Here is an 18,090-nt window from a genome sequence, read left to right on the forward strand (position 1 = left end):
ATTTCACGTTACTTCTCTTGGCAGTGTGATCCCAGCTTGCAGTAGCACCCTATCAGAGCTGGTCTGTAGAACAGGCAGCCAAACCCCAAGGGAAGGGGAGAGGCTGCAGAGTTTTCAGTACAGTCAGGGCCTGGGGAAAGCAGACTGTGCGGTTAATCTTATCTATTGCTATCTCTTCAGACTATCCCAAAGGTTTTCCGTGCTTCGCAGAATACCTTTTAATACTAGGAACTCCGGGCGTGTTTGTGCTTTCCTCTGGGACCTGGAAGCATGACTTTATGCATAATGAGAGGCAAAGAACTATTGTCTGTGTGACTGGGAAAGTGAAGGGGAACGTGGGCTGGCATTGATCCCAAGAACAGGATGGCTGAGCTCAAGGGAGTTTACTTTTCTGGAGGTGTTTTTGTTTGTCCCTGAGAGGACACAAACTTAACAAGGCAGAAGCTGCCCTGTGGTGGCTGGACAGGAAGGTAGCTGGGCCAGTCAAGTTTTGTAAGGTAGAACAGCACCTTCTGGGTCCTGGCCTGGGAGAGGCAGCTCCTTGGTGTCCCAGATGGCCAGTCCATGGGGAGCTTGGGCCTTTGCAGGGCTGGAGGATTTTGACTCCTGAGTGTTGGAGGTTCAAGTTCTGGACAAAATTGAGGAAGGCCTGTACTTGCTGTGGGAAAGGGATTTCTCCCGCCTGGAGCAGGCATCCAGGTGACATGAGCAACACCTCAAATGTCAGCTGGGAGGTTGGCTTTTGGAAGAGAACCAAAGATGAGTTTGAACAAACACAGCAACCTGTGAGTGCTGGTTTTGTGTCCATAACTGCACTTTTCCATGTGACCTAAACATTAAGGTTTGAGGAGGCAAAGATTGTAAGTAACTAACAGACAAATTGCTGCTTTGTGATGATGTTTAGCAGTTCACACAGACCAAAGCACCAATTTTTGGTCAGGATAATTTTTTTTAAGGCAGTGTCTGAGATATCTGTGGCAAAGGCTCTGGTTATGCCAAGGAGTTCCTGAGAATGAAACCAAGAAAAATTGGGTCTGCAAAAACTGAAGCATTTCCCAGTAAATATTCCCTTAACCAGTGACCACATGTCTGAAAAGGAAGATCTATGCAAAATGGGAAGGGAAGTCTCACAACAGCACTCTGTAATAAAATAACAACAGCGATGTATGCACACATGTACACACACAGTCGTTCCAGATAAAATCAAATATCCTGCACTCCAAAGTTGGTACACCTCTATTTATTTTTATCCTTATGACTATGAAATATATTTTTCCTTGGACTAACAGTTCCAGACAGAAGTGCTGTAGACAACTCTATCAGCTGCTGCTGCGGGTGAGCTCTCTACTCTGCCTGTATCAATGGATCTACTCCAGGTCTTTCCTGCCTGTAATCCTTCTTGCAAATCCCAGTCCTCTGCTCCCTCAAGTCCTGCCCTCTTTGCTTTATGCATCCCTTTCCAGGACACTGGAATGCATCTCCACTTAGATGTTCTGTTGCCAGTGATTTTAGCAGATAACATCGAGGCACACATTGGAGCAGAGCCATTGAAGCAATAGTGGGATCTGTTGGAAGGAAGGAAGTGCAGACAGGAGAGAGAAAAGAAGGCAAAAAGAGAGAAGTAGAAGGAAGGAGAAGTGAAAAGCAGAAGGTGAAGAGAAAGAAAGGAGAGAAAAAGCAAGGATCCGAAAGAATGACAAATTACTCCTCTGGGCCATGTTATATGCTGCATAATTTACAGTAAAATGAAATACTGTTAATCCATAAAGGCTGTATTGTTCTCTCTTTCTCTTGGCCAGCTACTGCTGATGTAAGCAGAAACTCTGTTCTGGGCTGAAGCAGTCAAGAGCCTTGCAAGAGAGCCTGGTGCCCAGACTGGAGCTGGAAGAGGGATTTGGCCTCTGCTATGAAGATTTTGAGGACTCAGGCTTAGAGGAACCCAGGGAATGTGAGGATGTTGAGCAAGCTTCAGGAGCTTTTAGTCAGTGTTTCTTCTACCAAAGCTAATAAAAATCCATCTTTAAATCTTGTTCAGGAAGATGTCAGAGCTCGCCTGCAGAGTTAGTATGCCTAACACAGAGACTAGCTTAGTCATGACAGGATAAGGCATAGTCCTGCTAAGAGTTCATATATCCTGCAGGCTCACTCCATGAGATGTATAAATGTGTGTGGGTGTGTATATATATGTATATCTATATATATCTATATATATCTGTGTGTGTGTGTGTGTGTATCACTGTGTATAAGCTTATGCAGGTATCTGTTTTCTCCCAATAACTCAGTAACTCTGCCTGCAGCTTTCCAGACTCCAGGATCCTGGCCAGCTGGAGCAGGAGAGGCTGCCAAGTCCATCAGGTTGATGGAGCCAGCAGGCTGCTCCACCTGACTGTCTGGAAGCATTCTTTTGCTCTCTTGGGAGCTTCCCAGCACATCTCCATTTCCTCTGAAAGAAGGTTTGCCCATGGCTGCCAGCATCTGTGGCAGGTCTTCTTTCCATGGCTGGTGTGGCTGCAAAACCCAGAGACCCGTGGCCCTTCTTAGCACTGCTTTAGCCATCTCCCAGCTGCACCAGTCCTGAAAATTTCCAAAATGTAGTTCATGAAGCAAATGAGAAGACACAGGCTCTTTGCTGGTGCATAGCTGCTTTATAGGGATAGAGGGGATGATCTCATTAAGAATTCTGTATATGCCACAACATGGTGAAAACAGTAATAAATCATGGTTTTCTTTTCTTTTAAAGGAAAACTTCATTGTCAGCAACTGAGAAGATGCTGAAGAGTTCCAAGGTGCACGAGGAGGTAACAAGGGGACAGCTAAAATTTATATTATTGTTACGTTTCTATGCTAATATCAAGAATGACCCTACTGAGAAAGTAAATTCTTTGCTCATGAATCTGTTATACAGGTGCCTTGCAGGAGCAACGCAGAGACACAGAGAAGATTTTCACCACTTGATCTCAGCATGTGGCTCTCATCTGGTGCTGTGCTCCGTCTGCTCTTTGCCTGGGACAGTGTCAGAACAAGTGGGGGTTTTCAAAAGTGGTCTATATGAGGGAGAGCAAGAGAAGTTCTGTTTTCCTCACTGCCCAGACTAAACAGGTTGCTCCAACTACACCTCCCCTTCTGGGTCCTCTTTCCAAGGAGAGGTTCTTAGCAAGACTTGGAAGCAGAGGCTTGCACAGCACTTGCATTGACAGTCTGCAGTTATGCCCTGCTCTTTCATTGTCCAACGGATGGTGGTGTCTCTTCCTGCTTCAGGCTTGTTTTATACCTGGAAGAGCCATCCCAAATGTGGGCACGGTAGTGAGGTGGAGCCCTGAAGTGAGAGAGGGACAGCAGAGAATAGGAGAGGTGGAAAAAAGCACCAGCAACTCGCCCAGGATGTCCAGTGGATCCATAAGCAGGTACCATCACTGTGTGTTTGTGAAACAAGCCAAGACAGGAGTATCCTCACTGATTCTGGCTGACTCAAGCAATGGGTCTCTTCTCCCTGTCCTGAAGTGTGAGGTGTTCACCCTGGCAAGGAATCCATCACTCTTTGTTCAACTCACTGTAGCTTATCCTACAGAGAAAAGGCATGCAACCCCATGCTCTTTCTCTCTTCCTTAACACAGAGGTCCCCAAGCTATGACAAAGAACCCTGACAACCTTCTTTATGTCTTTTGGAGCACTTATACTTGTATTGTTCAACTTTGAATAGAGACTTTTTAAAAATAGTTGGTTCTCCAGACCAACTACAGACTTTTATAACCTTGCCAGCCAACCACGGATCAAGGGTGGGAAGTGCTATTTTGGCAAAAAAGGTGCCAGTTTTTTCTTATTTTCTCTCTGTTGGTTTGGGGTTTTTTTTAATATAACAAGAATTCAGATAAAGAAGAACTGCATGTATAAAGGAGGTGAGGATTAGTGAAGAAGCAAACAAGAGATTTTTTTTGCTTATGTGGAAGGGGAGAAAAAATAAGACAGCTTCTTGTGGAAACATGGAAGGTCTCCACTGTAATGAATAATAATTTCAAATATATTTTCTGAGATCCGAACAGTATTTATAGGCAAATACTGTCTCAGAAGGTAGTGGGAAAAAGACAACAGTTTTCCTAACATTGGCTGGGAAACAAAATTTGCAGTTCTGGAAGACTTGCCATTTCCATAGGAACCAGATGAGATGAAGCAGAAAGACTTAACAGAGGTGATTAGAAAGTATTTTATACTGAAGACAAACTTTCTAGCTGAATGACATAAATTACTTTTAAGGGAGCAAATGGCTTTCTAGAAAATTTAAAAAAACAAGTATCTGCCCTTTAGTAACTGTCTTAGAGAGCCTTGGAGAACAACAAGCTCAGCTGTGGAGTACAACATTAGAGGAACCATGGGGATCTTTGGGGTGGCACATTGAGGTGCTGAAAATCTAGTTTATGCTACCAGAATTTTGAAAGTCCTATTAAAATTTAAATACATACAAAAAAACCCTACATGCTTCATAAATCAAGAAAGGACCTTCACTATTTTGCACTGCTCTGAACAGAGATTGGAGGTGAGTGATGTGGGCAGAACAGTTCATCCCACTGTTTGGTGTTTGGGAATTTTAACAAGAGAAATAATTATGGGTGATATCCTGCCTAATTTAAGGTTTTGTATTTTAACAAAAAAGATCTGCCTACTTTTGTGTTTTGTTTTGGTTATTTTAGCAGTAATAATTTTGTGGTTTCTGTAGTCACCTTCCCAAAGAAGGGAGCCATCACAAACAAACGAGCTACTTCCTCTGCAGTGCTATTTCTGTTTTGGTTTATTAGGGAGCTAAAAAAAAGCTTTGATCTACCCTCCAGCTTGATATGTTATGAAATATTTTCATCAAACTCTGCCCTTAATTGAACTCATATTAATCTCAGCAAGATTAATGCAGATCTATATTCTTATGGGTTTCTGGACAGTCAGATGAGATCTTGCAGCTCGACCTCGCTGGTTTTGAGTTCAGTGGACACCACTGGAGGGGCAGAGATATTTCTATAGAAACTTCATTGCAGGACTGGGGATAAGGGCAAATGCGTTTGGCCTGAAGCACAATTAATGCATTGCCTAAAGTTAGCCAGTATGTGTTGGTCCTTCTCCCATTGAAGTTGATGGCAAAACTCCCATGGAATTCAGCAAAGTGGGGTGGATTCTATACAGAAATTATTTTTCCCAGAAGAGCTTTGCAATAACCAGTGGATTTGCAAACTTCTCACTCTGACACATTGAAATAATTTGGGACTTTCATTCCATTTTGCTTTAATTGGGCTTACTCTGCATCTGAGTCTTCCTAAGTGGGTTGCTGTGCCTAAAATATGTGCAGGCATGTTTGCACTCTCTGAGGGAACATGGAAGTTAAACTGGAAGGGGAGGTTATGTTAGCAAGGATATTTTATTTTATACTGCTTCCAAAGGCAACCCTGTTTTGTGCTCACCACTTTGCCTTGACTGCTCTGTGCCTCTCCATACCAAATTGTGCTGGGATTTGATGATAAAGCACATCCTCTTTCCAGGAGCCCTGCCAACCCCTACATCCTAACTCACTGGTGTTCTGGTACCTTATGCACTTTGTGGTCAGAAGGCAGACTGTAAATGTGGATACGTCCAAACCCTCCGGAGGAAGAGAAGAAATTTCTTACAGAGCTGCTGTTGTCCATTTAATTCCCAGTTCCTTTGTTTTAGTGTTTCTCAGGCAGTGCCAGCTGAGACAGCTCTTAGCTGGATACCAGCACTTGCAGGGCCTGATTTGGTTCATGTCTTCTATAAAAGTTTTCCATCTCTGACCAAGGTATTTCACATCAGGGTAAAAATGTGAGTAAATCAGAGCTGGCATCTATCCCAGACATATCAATTCCCTTAATTCCCTTCTTCCTGTGGCTTTGGGACAATCAAAATAGGGAATGTTTCCATTGCTATACCTTTATGAAAGTACAACATGTGAACGCCATATCCTGAGTGCATCCAGTGCATTTCCCTGCCTTGGTCGCTACCAACTGCACGGCTTTCCCTGGCAATTACGTGAAACAGAGCACTGCAGTGGAGTCAGTCTCTTGGCAGGGCTTGGTTCCAGGGAAGATCAAAACCCCTAACATGACAATTAGTGAAACAAGGAGAAAGAAGATGGAAGCTGTCACTCCCAGCCGGCCAACACTAACACAGTCTGAGGGCAACGGGAGGTGCCAAAGTGTCCGCTTGAAAAATTTGGAGAGCTGGGGGTGGGTCAGAAAGAAGGCTGCTCCGAGGCCAGTTTTCTTGGCAGGAAAAGCCATTTGCAGTAATGGAGGAGCAGTGGAGGCAACTCATCCTCTCTGAGGGGACATGCACTGTCTTTTCTAAGATCCAGGACAAGCTGGCATTATTTTGCATCCCTGGGGCAATGGTACTTTGCCATGGAGCTGAGCTGGGTGGAGTGCACACAGCATGGCATGGATCCAGGGGTATAAACTGATGGCACAGGAATTGCCAGGACAGGGTGGCATGAATGGACCTGTGCAGGGGAGGCAGCCAGTGCCCTTGGGTGGATAAGGGAGCTAAAGACAGAATGTGGAGTCTGCTGCAGCATGGGCTAAAAGGCAGAGCAGAGAGCCAGGCCTGCCTGTAACGAGCCTGTTTATCTCCAAAGCAGTTTTTCTCAGACCCTGATCCACGGGCCTTTGGTGGGCAATAAAACATCCAGCAGTGGCTCATGAAACAATACTAAACCCTCTCTTTCCCCTCCAGCAGCCACGGAAGCAAGCACACAAACAAAATGGGAGAAAATAAAAGCTACTATAGATTAGCTTTCAAATTTTAGTCTTTTGTTTATTTGACTTGATATATAAAAAATATACAAGTTGGTCTTCTGATTATTGTGCTTTTCTGAAAAAGGTTAATCCTTGGACTTGAGAAGTTTAAAAAATGTGGCTCTGAGGATGCTATTTTTGGAGCCAATTACAACAGCACTGAAATGTTGAAAGATTCCTTTTGTTTGTTGAAAGATTAGGCTGAAGCCCTTCAGTCTATAAAAGAATAATAAACCCTAGCAGGATAAAATCCTTCATTGCAACGAGTATACAAAAGCCACCTCACAGTGGTATGTGGCCTGGGTGGAAGCACAGGGCTGGCAGAGCTGGCACTGAGAATTACTAAAGTTATCAGTGCCCAGAAAAAAAGACTGTGATCTCTTGCTTCATTCATACATAACTTCATCCTCCACCTCCTGCCATCATCTTGGACAGCATCTGCAAAATGAGATGTGTTCACACAGTGTGTCCAGTCCCTTTTAGTATCCTTCAGTCTTGTACAATCCACTCTGAAATGAGTTGTTAGAATGGAAGGATTGGCAAATTCTTGCCTCCTGAAGTCCTGGAGAGAAAATGAGCTCCATTGCTCTTTTCTTCCTGGCAAGTATTGCCATCTGGGCTGATTGGGGTTTGGGACCAGGCACGTATATCCTTCAACTGAGTAGAGTTTGCTGCTCAGATAATCCCACTTAGATGAGTGGTTTCTGGGTTATTTGTAAAACACCTTGAGAGTCATCACCAGGACAGAGGGTTATGTAGCTGTGCCTGCCACTGATTTCATGCACATTGACTACATATGCAGGAGAGTATGGCTGAGCTGAGGAGCTTTCCAAAGGAATGCTAGGTTTGAGGACAGTCCAGGGTGCAGAGATGAAATGGGAAAATAAACCTGCACATGAAGACCAGGCACGCCTTTGTCTCGTCTGCCTGAAAAAACACAAATTCAGCAGTGGGAATGGCAAAAAACACCTCGGGGCAAGGGGTGGGGGCTGTGTGTGACACAAACAGCAGGTGATAACAGTGTCCTGGGTTCTGGGCTGAGAGCCACTTGTCCCTGCAGTCACAAGGAACAAGAACTTCTCAACCACTGAACAAGCCTGAGGCCTGATGGCAGCTGTGGGTCATGTCCAGCTATCTCAGTCACAGTGTTGCTTTTGGAAGTTCTGTCCAGCCCTTTCCCTCCCAAATGGAGTACCGATCCTGCCATCCCAGCCTGCTCTGCTGGGATGCTGCATTACCTGTCACTCTGGAGTATTAGTGGAGCCCCAACAGAGCCTGATGAAAATCACATGGTGCCTTTCACTGTTGCCTTAGCCAAGTTTCAGTGTGATTAATCACACTGTTCCTGCCTAAAGTTCCCCTCCATCACCAAGATTTTAATTCCTTTCATTTAATTTCTGGCTGGTGTGTTACATGGAGCAGCACTGTTCTCATCTGTTAAATGACTCAGTTTCACCCCAGAAAGTGCCCCCACTCCATAGCAAATGAGGTGATTCCCCTGTGTCTCTTATTTCTTCCCAGGACCGTGGTGAGGATTAATAAGCAGGTATTTGCAAAGCACTGTGTGATCCTCTGAGTAAAGGGTTTATACAGGGGTGAGGTGTTGCCCTTAACAGAGGTGGTGTGTATAACCAGGTCAGCCCAAAGCTGAATGTGCCTTTGGGGCTGTCAGCAGGCACTGTGTGTCATGAGCACAGAAAGGAGAAGCTGCCTTCATTCCCCAACCACGACCCATTTATATCTCACGTATCCCTGGCATGGAAACTTGGCTGATGGGGATGAATATCTCTCAACACCCCAGGAGGGTGACATACAGCTGGGGTCCATGGCACGTTCAGGTCTTACAAAATCAGCTGCACTGGGGGTTTGCGAGGTGAAAGGAAATCCGCCTACCCTTGGGTCTGCAAATTTGTCATCAGAGTGGAGGGGCTTTGGGGCAATGGGGGAGAAAAATAAACTCTTAAGAAACTGCTTTCTACCCCAGGTAGTAATTCCAGCAGAAAGGGAAAACAAGCCTAATCAGAAAGATCCCTCAAAGCAAAAAACCTGAAGCTCCTGCTCATGTGGTGCTTCTGCCTAATGTTTGGAAGGCTGTTTTGGGCAGTTGTTCCCTACTGATGTAACCATCCTCATCCATTTCTCACCAGTGGGCTGATGGTGAACTAAGGCTAAGTGTATGATGTTTGGATGGCTGCAGTTTTGTGGACAGGTCATACTTTTATCAGGATGTAGGGGTGGTGCTCCAGGGGCAGCCAGGAGTCACATGTCTAACTCTGACCTTTCAGATTTAGAGGATTTGGGATTTCAAAGCGGTCTGATGAATCAGAACAGACTGTAACTTCCTGCCACGTCTCCTCCTGGTGCCAGCTCAGCACATGGAAACACACATACAGACGTGGAGATGCAAATCTGGGGCTGTTTGATCGACCCTCTTGAAGACTGCAAAGCACAGCCCTTCCTGGGTGACGGAGTCAATCACCTCGGCAAGGAGGAGCCATGGCCATAGAGATGCAGGATGAGTCAGACACTTTGCCAGGGCCTGGGAAATCAGAGCGGAAGGCAGGGGTTTCCAGGACTCAGATTAATTGCCGGAGGGGGTTTTCATGGAAGAAGGAGAGGTCAGTTACACTGGATAATGCTTTGGCTTCAACTTTTCCAGGAAGCTGCAGCCCAGAAGATGTCTTTTCCCTGCCAAACAAGGGCCAGTACAATGACACCCTTCCCCCAGGCCTCCACCCACTGTAATGTAATCATTGAAAAGGAAGATTATTTCTTCTGTGCCACACATTAACACTGGAGCTGCCAGAGCAGCGTTCCCATGCTGGATCTGTGCTGCCATGGCACACTGGCAGTGCCAAGGGGGAATGCACTGCAGCCTTAGGCCTGCTCCCAGCTCCAGGAATGCAGGGGTCAGTGAATGGGGCAGTACCATGTTGGCCCGCAAAAACTGCTGTGCTGGAGACAGTATCAAAGGGTGGGAGCTGCCTCTCTGCAGCTCACATCTCTATCCCCTTAGCTCATAGTCATTGAGCTCTGCCTTTTCCGCTGTGCTCTTTCCTCCCCTGTTGCCTTCCCTGCCCTTTTTATCACTCCAGTGGGTCCAGGCTGCAGAGATCAGATGGGCAATCTGCTCAGAATTAACACCACCCCATGGAGGCTGCAGCTCAACCCCTGGCAGAGTCAGGTTTGCAGGGCAGTGAGGTTTTTCTCTCCTATGTGACTTCCAAAGATGCAAGCCAAGCCCAGCTCCTCATAACCATCTGAGGGGTCCTGACAGAAGATAGAAGATCCACCCACAAGGACTGAAGCCTGGCAGGGGGCTCTTTGGAGAAGGCCGCTCTCCTCCTGCCTGTGGGGGATGCAGAGAGCCACGGGAGAAGGTGCCTCTCAGGCACCAGAGAATCATCACCTGGTGACACCACATCTTTAATTTCCCCACTCTGTCCCAGCACTCTTTTCAGGGAGCTGAGAAGAGGTGAACGCCTGGGTGGCTGCTACTGTCCGCTCAAAGAGCAGCTGATCCCTATGTTTCATTTCAAAGCAAGGTCCTCTCCAGGGCACTCTGTGGGTACATGAAAATACCCTAAAGCCTTTGCAGTGGCAAAGCACTACATGGCTACTGTGCAAAGAAATGAGATTCACCCCTGACAGCTGCCCCCATGGAGAGCTCCTCAAAACACTGTCAGGCTTGCACCAGTACCTCTGAGGGGAAGCAGCTGCAATTGTTCTCTCTGTGCTCAGAGGTCCCCAGGCAGCAGCCATGCAGCCCAAGTGCTGCCCATTTTGTCATGTGCCATCCATCACACTGGAGGGATGGGCAGTAATGTCATTGTGGACACCCCTGGTGTGTCACAGCCACTGGGACTCCTTCCGTGCAGTTCCTTGGGACCCACTGCAGGACGGGCAAGGGTGGAAGCTGACTCCACAGCTGCTTGTGGCAAGTGATGCTTTCATCATCAAAGCAGGATCTCTGGCAGCATTTGTGGGGATTAGCAACAGATCCTGTGCTTGAACCAGCAGCTTCAAGTTCTCCCAGCTCCATTCTGTCACCTTCTTCAGCTGTGTGTGCCTGAACTGAGCTGCCGCTTTCCTGGAATGAAGCAGGATCACTGCAAGCTTCCTGGGCCCGGCCACCCAAACACACGCAGGGATGAGGACTCCATTCCCCATCTCCAAGTGGGACAAGGCAGCAGTGCGAAAGGGTTAAGCCGTGTTGTTGATTGTCACATGGTGCTGGGAATGCAAAGGGAGCGAGAGAGGCAGCAGCACATCTTGAGTGCACATGTGGCCTCTACCACAAACACTTCAAAGTGCTTCCCTCAGACTGACGGAACAGCCTGACGCCGACTGTAAATGCCCTTGACACGCAGAGTGGAAAATATCAAACGCTCCGGCGTTCCCCCCGAAACGTGGCCTGTTCTCGCTGGGGAAGGCCTTAATGAACCTGCGCGGGAGAGGAGGCGGGAGGACAGGAGGTGTTACGGGTGGTTCTCATTTAGACCATGTATGGGTACATGCCAGCCCGGGCAACTGGACTTAATCTGAGGCAAATCCAAGTGCTCAAGGACATTTTAAAAGAGGCTGGGACATCAGCTTGAGACAGCTCCATGTCAAGATCCCACCACACCTTCCCCCTGCCTTGTTGCCTGCCCCAAATTGTGCCAGGAGGAGCAAAAGGGTTTCCAGGCTGGAGGTATGTCCTTTTCCCCAAGGAACCTCCATCTCTTCTCAACCCAGTGCTAACTCCACTCCACCAGCCCCAGCCCTGAAATGCCCTCCCTGATCAGGTGCTTTTGTGACACTGGAATCTTACCCAGCCTTGGCACAGAGCAAATGGCAGAGGAAACCTTATGGTGGCCATGTCCCTCTCCTGGGGCTGTGAGATGGGGAAGACCTCTTTGCCTCATCTTCTCCAAGCAGAACAGGCTTCTCCTGGGACATGGTCCTGCTCTGATGGGGAGGAAAAGCCTTGAGGATTGCAAGAACAGATCTCAATCACCGGTAGCATCATGGAGTCCCTGGGGGTTTTCTGCTGTAACCTTGTCTGGGGCATCATCTGTCCCTGGTCACATTTGACTGGCCAGGACATGCGGCCCTGGTGGCTTTGGCTGCTGTGTAGGTAGGTGACATCAGCCAGCAGTGCAAGAGAGCAGGGGAATGTGTCCCAAAGCTTTGAGGCCATTTCCCTAGGATGGGGGCCGAGCAGGGACCCTGATACAGGGAGAAAGCACCACATTCTCCTTGCTGCATGGAAACCTGCGGGCAGAGGCCAAGGCTCTGCCTGTGCTGGTGGAGATGCCATGAGGTACTGAAGAGTGGCCAAGATACAATAGCTCTTGACCCTGGCCCAGCATGAGAGAGACACAAATAGTCTCTGATGGCCCCTTTTGACCATGATTGCTGCAGACTTAAGGGGAGTATGAGCACGAGTGATGGCAATGGACCAAATGTGCACAGACAGATACAAATCTTTTGCCCAGCAGAAGAAGGGACAGAAAGACAACGAGCCTGTGTGCGGTCTCCTTGGCTCCAGCACAGCACACATCACTGAGAGGCTGAGCAGGGCCGTGATGACTGTAGGCAGGGATCCATTGGTTATGACACATTTGGCATGAATGAAATTGCCTCATAAAATACTTCTCAGATCAGCAAGAACTTGAAGGATCTTGGGAGAGAATTGAAGGAGAGGAAAGTTCAGACGGTCAACAGCAAGACCACTCCTTGCATCTTGGAAGCAAAAGCAGACGAAGAAGGAGACCACCAAGGGGCAAAAGGTGTAAAATGGAGGTAGAATGGAAGTGTTTCAGGTCATGGAGCACTGGGTCCGCTTCCTGAGGGATCATATGAGCTGGACCACCTCCATCTCTCTGGGAGAGCAACCAATTTTCTGGATAACAAACAAGGTAGAGTAATTAAGAGGGTTTTAATAGAACGTCTTTGGGGAACAGTATTAAGAGGGTAAACAGAACATGTAGATGCCACCATAAACTGCTGAGTCGTAGCAGCACAGATATTAAAAAGCAAATCCAGAAGCCTGCAGTAAACAACAGGAGGTGGAAATCTCCACTGATGGAAAAAAAAGGGAATGGCTTGGAATTTATGAAACCTCCTGGGAAGGTTTATACCCCAGTAAGCTCTTGGTGTCCCCTCTGCTTGGAAAGGATGCTATTGCCTTCTTTAGAGTTGTTGGTTTCTTGGAAGGGCAGGAGGTGGAGTGCCCACTCTCTGATAGATCATGGGAGGAGACTTTGAGGGTGACTTGGCTCAGCTGACTATAGAACATGCTGGGGAGCTTGAGGGGGTGGTGCCTGGGATAATGGGACACAGCTCTGAGGGAATGGGCAGCAAGGGAGATTGGGTCCAGCACCGGTGACCCTCCTGGGTGCCACCAGGGCTGGCAAGGATGGCAGGGGACAGTGGGCTGGCACAGCCAGGGGCCTCCCGCACCGTCCCCACAGTGACGGAGAAAGATGGATTGATCGCTGAGTTGTGGATTGATGACTGCTGTCAGCTGGTGGCCTGCCTTGCCTGCCATGGAACGGAAGCAGACTCCATGCCCAGTCTCTTTAAAGGCTTTTTGCCTCAGGATATGATTTATTGTTAGAAAACAAAGGATGTTTAAGGAAAAAAAGCCAACACAAAATAAAACATCACAATTGATGAAAGCTGTCTTTGGTCCCCAGTGGCTTTTTCCCCCCTTGTTAGCCTGGGAGCAGAGAGGGGATACATCCCCCCACAAATAACTGTAAACCAGCTTCCTCTGCATTTTAGGTATGCAACTCTCTAGTCCCGTGATGGGCAGGGACTCCATAACCTATTCCCAGGCTCTCTCCCTGCCAGCAAGCATGACACTATGTGCAAACACAGAAAAGCCCTGACCAGAGCTATTTATACGTGATGAGGGACCAGATTTTTAAAAGCACAGAGGTGCCCAACTCTAGCCCCTGGTTCTGGAAAAAGAACAGCTTCCCTGGGGTAAAAATAGTTAGGAGTACAATTAAGGAGTGGAAGGAATTATTTAAACAAAATTGAATGGATGATAATCAGGGAGTGTTTGAGGCTGTTTGGTGAGATGCTAAGATCAGTGCTATCCTGGAAGGCTGAACACTGTTTTGCAGAAGCCAGCCCCGCTAGGAGGGAATGTGGAAGCAGGAGTATTGTAGGTTTAACATATATATCTATGTATACATAGATAAATAGCATTATGGGCATAAATATGTGGCAGTGAAGTGCATATTGATGCTAATGACAAATACAAAAGGAGGAATCTGATAGTGATGAGTAGAAATCCATGAGAATGTGGGAAGAGAAGTTAAAGGTAGGAGTGAAAAGCCTCTTGCCACTAGAGTTAGTGATAATTATTTTAATGTATCAAAAAAAGCCAAATCCTGTAATGAGATCCCAGACAATAATGGGAAAATATTCATCCTGTGTGTAGAAGAGACAAAGTTATTTGTTCAACATTTATTTTTCTCTTTGGAAAGAAGTGGAATGACACATCCATACTTCATGGAGATAATGAAATATTTTGTGTTCTAGAAGTGATGAAGCTGAATGTTAAAGAGCAGTGATTAAAGTTAGACATTCTGCAGGATCAGATAACTTGCATCAAAGGATAAAAAAATTGGCCTGAGAGCTCTCTGAACCATTAGTGTCGATTTTTAAACAAATCTGGGAACTCTGGGGAAGTTCCAGAGGACTGGGGGAAAAATCTAACACCAGGCTAATAAGGCAATAAATAAGATGGGCTATGAAAACAAGCGGTGTTTGGCAGGACGTGGATCCAGAAAGACTGATCATAAGAAAAACCTTTACGGAACACAGTCCATATGGACTCACAGTATGTTGCATAATTAACATCAATCAGCTATGGCTTGCAGAAAATAAAGACTTTTTACTGTCTGTGAGGGGGTAATGACCTTAATTTACAAGGTGGCATCATCCATGTAGGTTTTTACGTGATGCTTGGCTTACATCAGCATGGCATCTCAAGGGAAAAAGGAAAGAAAATCATCCCTGTATGAAACCAGTGCCATTGGGATTGGTTTTACTGCCCTATAACGGAGTTGGTTGGAAATCTGGAGATGTTGTCTGGTGGGGTTGTTTCGTATGAGACCTTGCAGGACTCTGATTAATGAGAGGGCTGATCATTGCTGGAGAAGCAGGCCGGCAGTCAGGAGAGGGCTGGAGCTCTTCATGGGCAGGCAGGTCCCCGAGCTCTGTCTGTGCTCACCAGTCCTTGTGTCATGGTCCCCAGCCCCTGCAGGGGAGGGAGCTCTTGCAATGTGCCAGCATTCCCATCTGGATTTCCTCTCTCTAAGACTCTGGGGTTGCTGTACATACCCAATCTGGAGCTGGGATGCAGCCAAAGCATGCCTCTAGATCTGATACTTGGGAAGCATTCTGGGATAACCTCATCTAGGCACAGCTTGGGTCCCTTGGCCAGGAGGACTCCCCTCAACAGTGTGTGTCTTAACCCAGCTGCATGCAGCGTCTTCTGCAGCTGGAAGGTTTGACCAGCTGGAATCATGGCAAGTGTTGGGGAAGATGAAACAGGAAAGCCTTGGAAATATGATTGCCTGACAAAAGATTTTAACACTCTATGGTAATATAAGAACTCTTATAGGCTGTATGTAAATGCTATAGGATTTGTATCTTGTATTAGATTGGTTAGTGACAATTAGAATATTCAGTACAGAAGATGATTTATTGTATTGTAACCAGGACTTCAGACACTTCTACTTCAGACTTTCTCATACTTCTCTTCTCACTTCCTTTCTCTCTTCCACTTCTACTCTTGCTCTTACTCTTGCTCTTACACTCTCTCTCTCACCCGTTCACTCTCTTGCTCTCTTGGGCCTGCTCAGAGCTGAGTCTAGCAGCTCTGAGTAGTGCCCCAATACCCACGCCCTTTACAATAAACCGGCTGTGTCCCGAGACCTGCCTATAGAGATCTCTCGTCTCCATCTGTCACCGTCTACGTCCGGCCGTCCCGACCTGGACCCCAGAACCCCCCGAAACCTACAGGCAAGTCAGCCCAGATCCTTGGAGCAGCCTCTTGAGCTCATGAGCTACAGGATCCATCAGCCAGAGCAAAGGTGCGTGTGACAGCAAGGGCTGCGCATCCTTCCTGGGGCTGCCCCACAGCTCCAAACCAGCTGTTCCCAGTCAGAGCCACTTATCCTTCCAAGTGGTGGTAAGGATCGTCTCCGTTGCAGTGTGTGACAGTCTGTCTGTTCCCTTCAGCCAAGTTTCCACAGCAGCGGTATTTACAATCAAGTGCTCACACCCAGAGACGTTGAAATGCGGAGACAAATGCTCATGGAACCTGAGATTAGTAATTCCAGCTCTGTTGTTTTCAACCTGCTATGGTTTTTTTGAGTTCTGAATCTTTTTCTTAAGTGTTAAAGACCCCTCTAGACATTTCTAATCTGCATGTAATTGCCAAGCACTTATGAACTCTCATTCCATATTCACTGTAGGAGTGGCTTGCAGTGTCTTGACTAGGTCATGGGGCACAGGTCATAGCCCCTGGTTTAAAAAAGGGAATTGCTGACCCTGCAGGGCATGGAGATGGTCAGGCTGGGAAGCAGCTCGGGTTTTACACAGTGCCTTTGAGCCTGGGGCTTTTGGCAGTCTGACATTTTAGAGATACCTCTCTATGCATGGCTGGGGCACATCTGCCCACGTTGGGAAGCAAATGCAAGGGGAAAGTTGGGTCAGAAGAAGGTGGCTAACCCAGCACAGCACCTCCCTTAGGGTGACCTCCTTCCCTCAAGGAATGGCCTGGCCCAGAGCGGTGTCATTTCTGGGGGATGGTGGCCATGACCATCTGGCTCTGTGGTGCCTTTCTGGGGTCAGCAGAACAGGAAACCAAATTCCCTTTCCTTTGGTGAGCTTTGTGCTCCATAGCTCAGGAATGTGAACCACGACATGTTTGGCTGAAAAATGATCATTCTCAGGAAGGGAACAGGTCTATCATGGTAACGGAAGGGTACAACTCAAAGCATGACATGCAGAAATGACACCTCAGGGCTTCAAATTTGTTCCCTGTCAATGCAGAGGAAGAAAACTGACCTAGACGCTGTTGAGGTTGACAAGTCTTAAATTTAATCTGCTCTAAAGGCAAGATGTGTCCCTGTGTTCCTGTGCACTGTAAGGCTGCAGCTGTTCTACCCATTGGCTTTTCCTGCTCTCTGGCCACCTCACAACCTCTCCAGCAGAGTGGAGAAATATTCCTGTCTGTGCATTGTCAAATGTGGGCTTCAGCTAGGACCTTCCGATCTGAAACTCAGCTCCAGGGAGGGGGCTGTTGCCAGAGGATGCCATCCCTTCTAGGACCCGTCTGTTCTCTGCTGCACAGGAGCCCGTCTCCAAGCACTGTGGTTTTCTTGCCTCCATTGCCCAAAGGAGGTACAGCAAAAACCCTCCGGTCTTGCTGACCCAGGCTTTTTCAGAGCCCTCCCTCAGCCTTCCTTGAGGTAAGCACATTTCTTCCCTTTTCATTTTCCTGGAGCCCCAAGCTGGGATTTTTGGGGTTGGTTTGTCTGCTGTTGCTGCTTTTGCCTTTTTCTTCCTCTTTGTTACACATCATCAGGCAATTTTAGTTTCAGACCTTGGTTCCTGCAACCAAACCTGGACTCTCAATCCAGTCAGAGCTGTGCCAGGGGGTCTGACCCCCATGATCCCAGGGCGTTATTTCTGGAGGTCTGTACAATGCTCAGGGACCTGCAAGAACAAGACCTGGCTGGTGGTACCATGGGGCCCCCCAGGTTTTGCAGGCATGAAGATTACCTGGATCATTCTCCAGCTGCAGCCACTGGAATAATGATTGGGTTTTTTAGTTTTGCCAGTGCAGCCAAAGCCTTGAAGAAGAAAAGGCCCTGCCAAGCCAGCAGAACACATCCATCTTCCCAGTGAAGCAAACAAAAACCAGTTTCAGGTTAATCGATCTGTCCCAAACAAAGCGTTTTGGTTTGGCCTTCCTCACTTCCCCGTCTCCTCCTCTCTTCTCCCATTGCAACTGTTTGGATCTAGGATCTGCTGGATTCAACCCAAAGCCACAGAGGGGTCCAGTCCACTTGAGTTAGTACTTCCCTGCAGACAAAATCCATATCTGAAAACTTGCGTGTGCTTTTAAGTTCAATAATTTCCCCCATCATGAATTCTCTCCTTTGACCTTGGTCCAAATACTTGAGCTCGGCAGGACCTTTGTTTATTCGCATAAGATGCTCTTCTCTTTCAGCGCCGATTGTTCATCAAGGCAAGGACTATATTTAAGCTGTACCCTGTGTTTACACAG

General features: G+C 47.2%; 1 long non-coding RNA gene across 1 annotated transcript; it reads left to right on the forward strand.

Annotated features, from left to right (window-relative positions):
* The first annotated feature begins 2,738 nt into the window (after positions 1-2,738).
* On the forward strand, positions 2,739-4,661 carry LOC108445546. The gene is made up of 2 exons (XR_001860432.1): positions 2,739-2,798; positions 2,906-4,661. It is a non-coding gene; the product is annotated as an uncharacterized LOC108445546 (long non-coding RNA).
* Positions 4,662-18,090: the final 13,429 nt, after the last annotated feature.

This window comes from Corvus brachyrhynchos, unplaced genomic scaffold (assembly GCF_000691975.1).
Source record: "Corvus brachyrhynchos isolate BGI_N302 unplaced genomic scaffold, ASM69197v1 scaffold101, whole genome shotgun sequence".
NCBI classification, from domain to species: Eukaryota; Metazoa; Chordata; class Aves; order Passeriformes; family Corvidae; genus Corvus; species Corvus brachyrhynchos.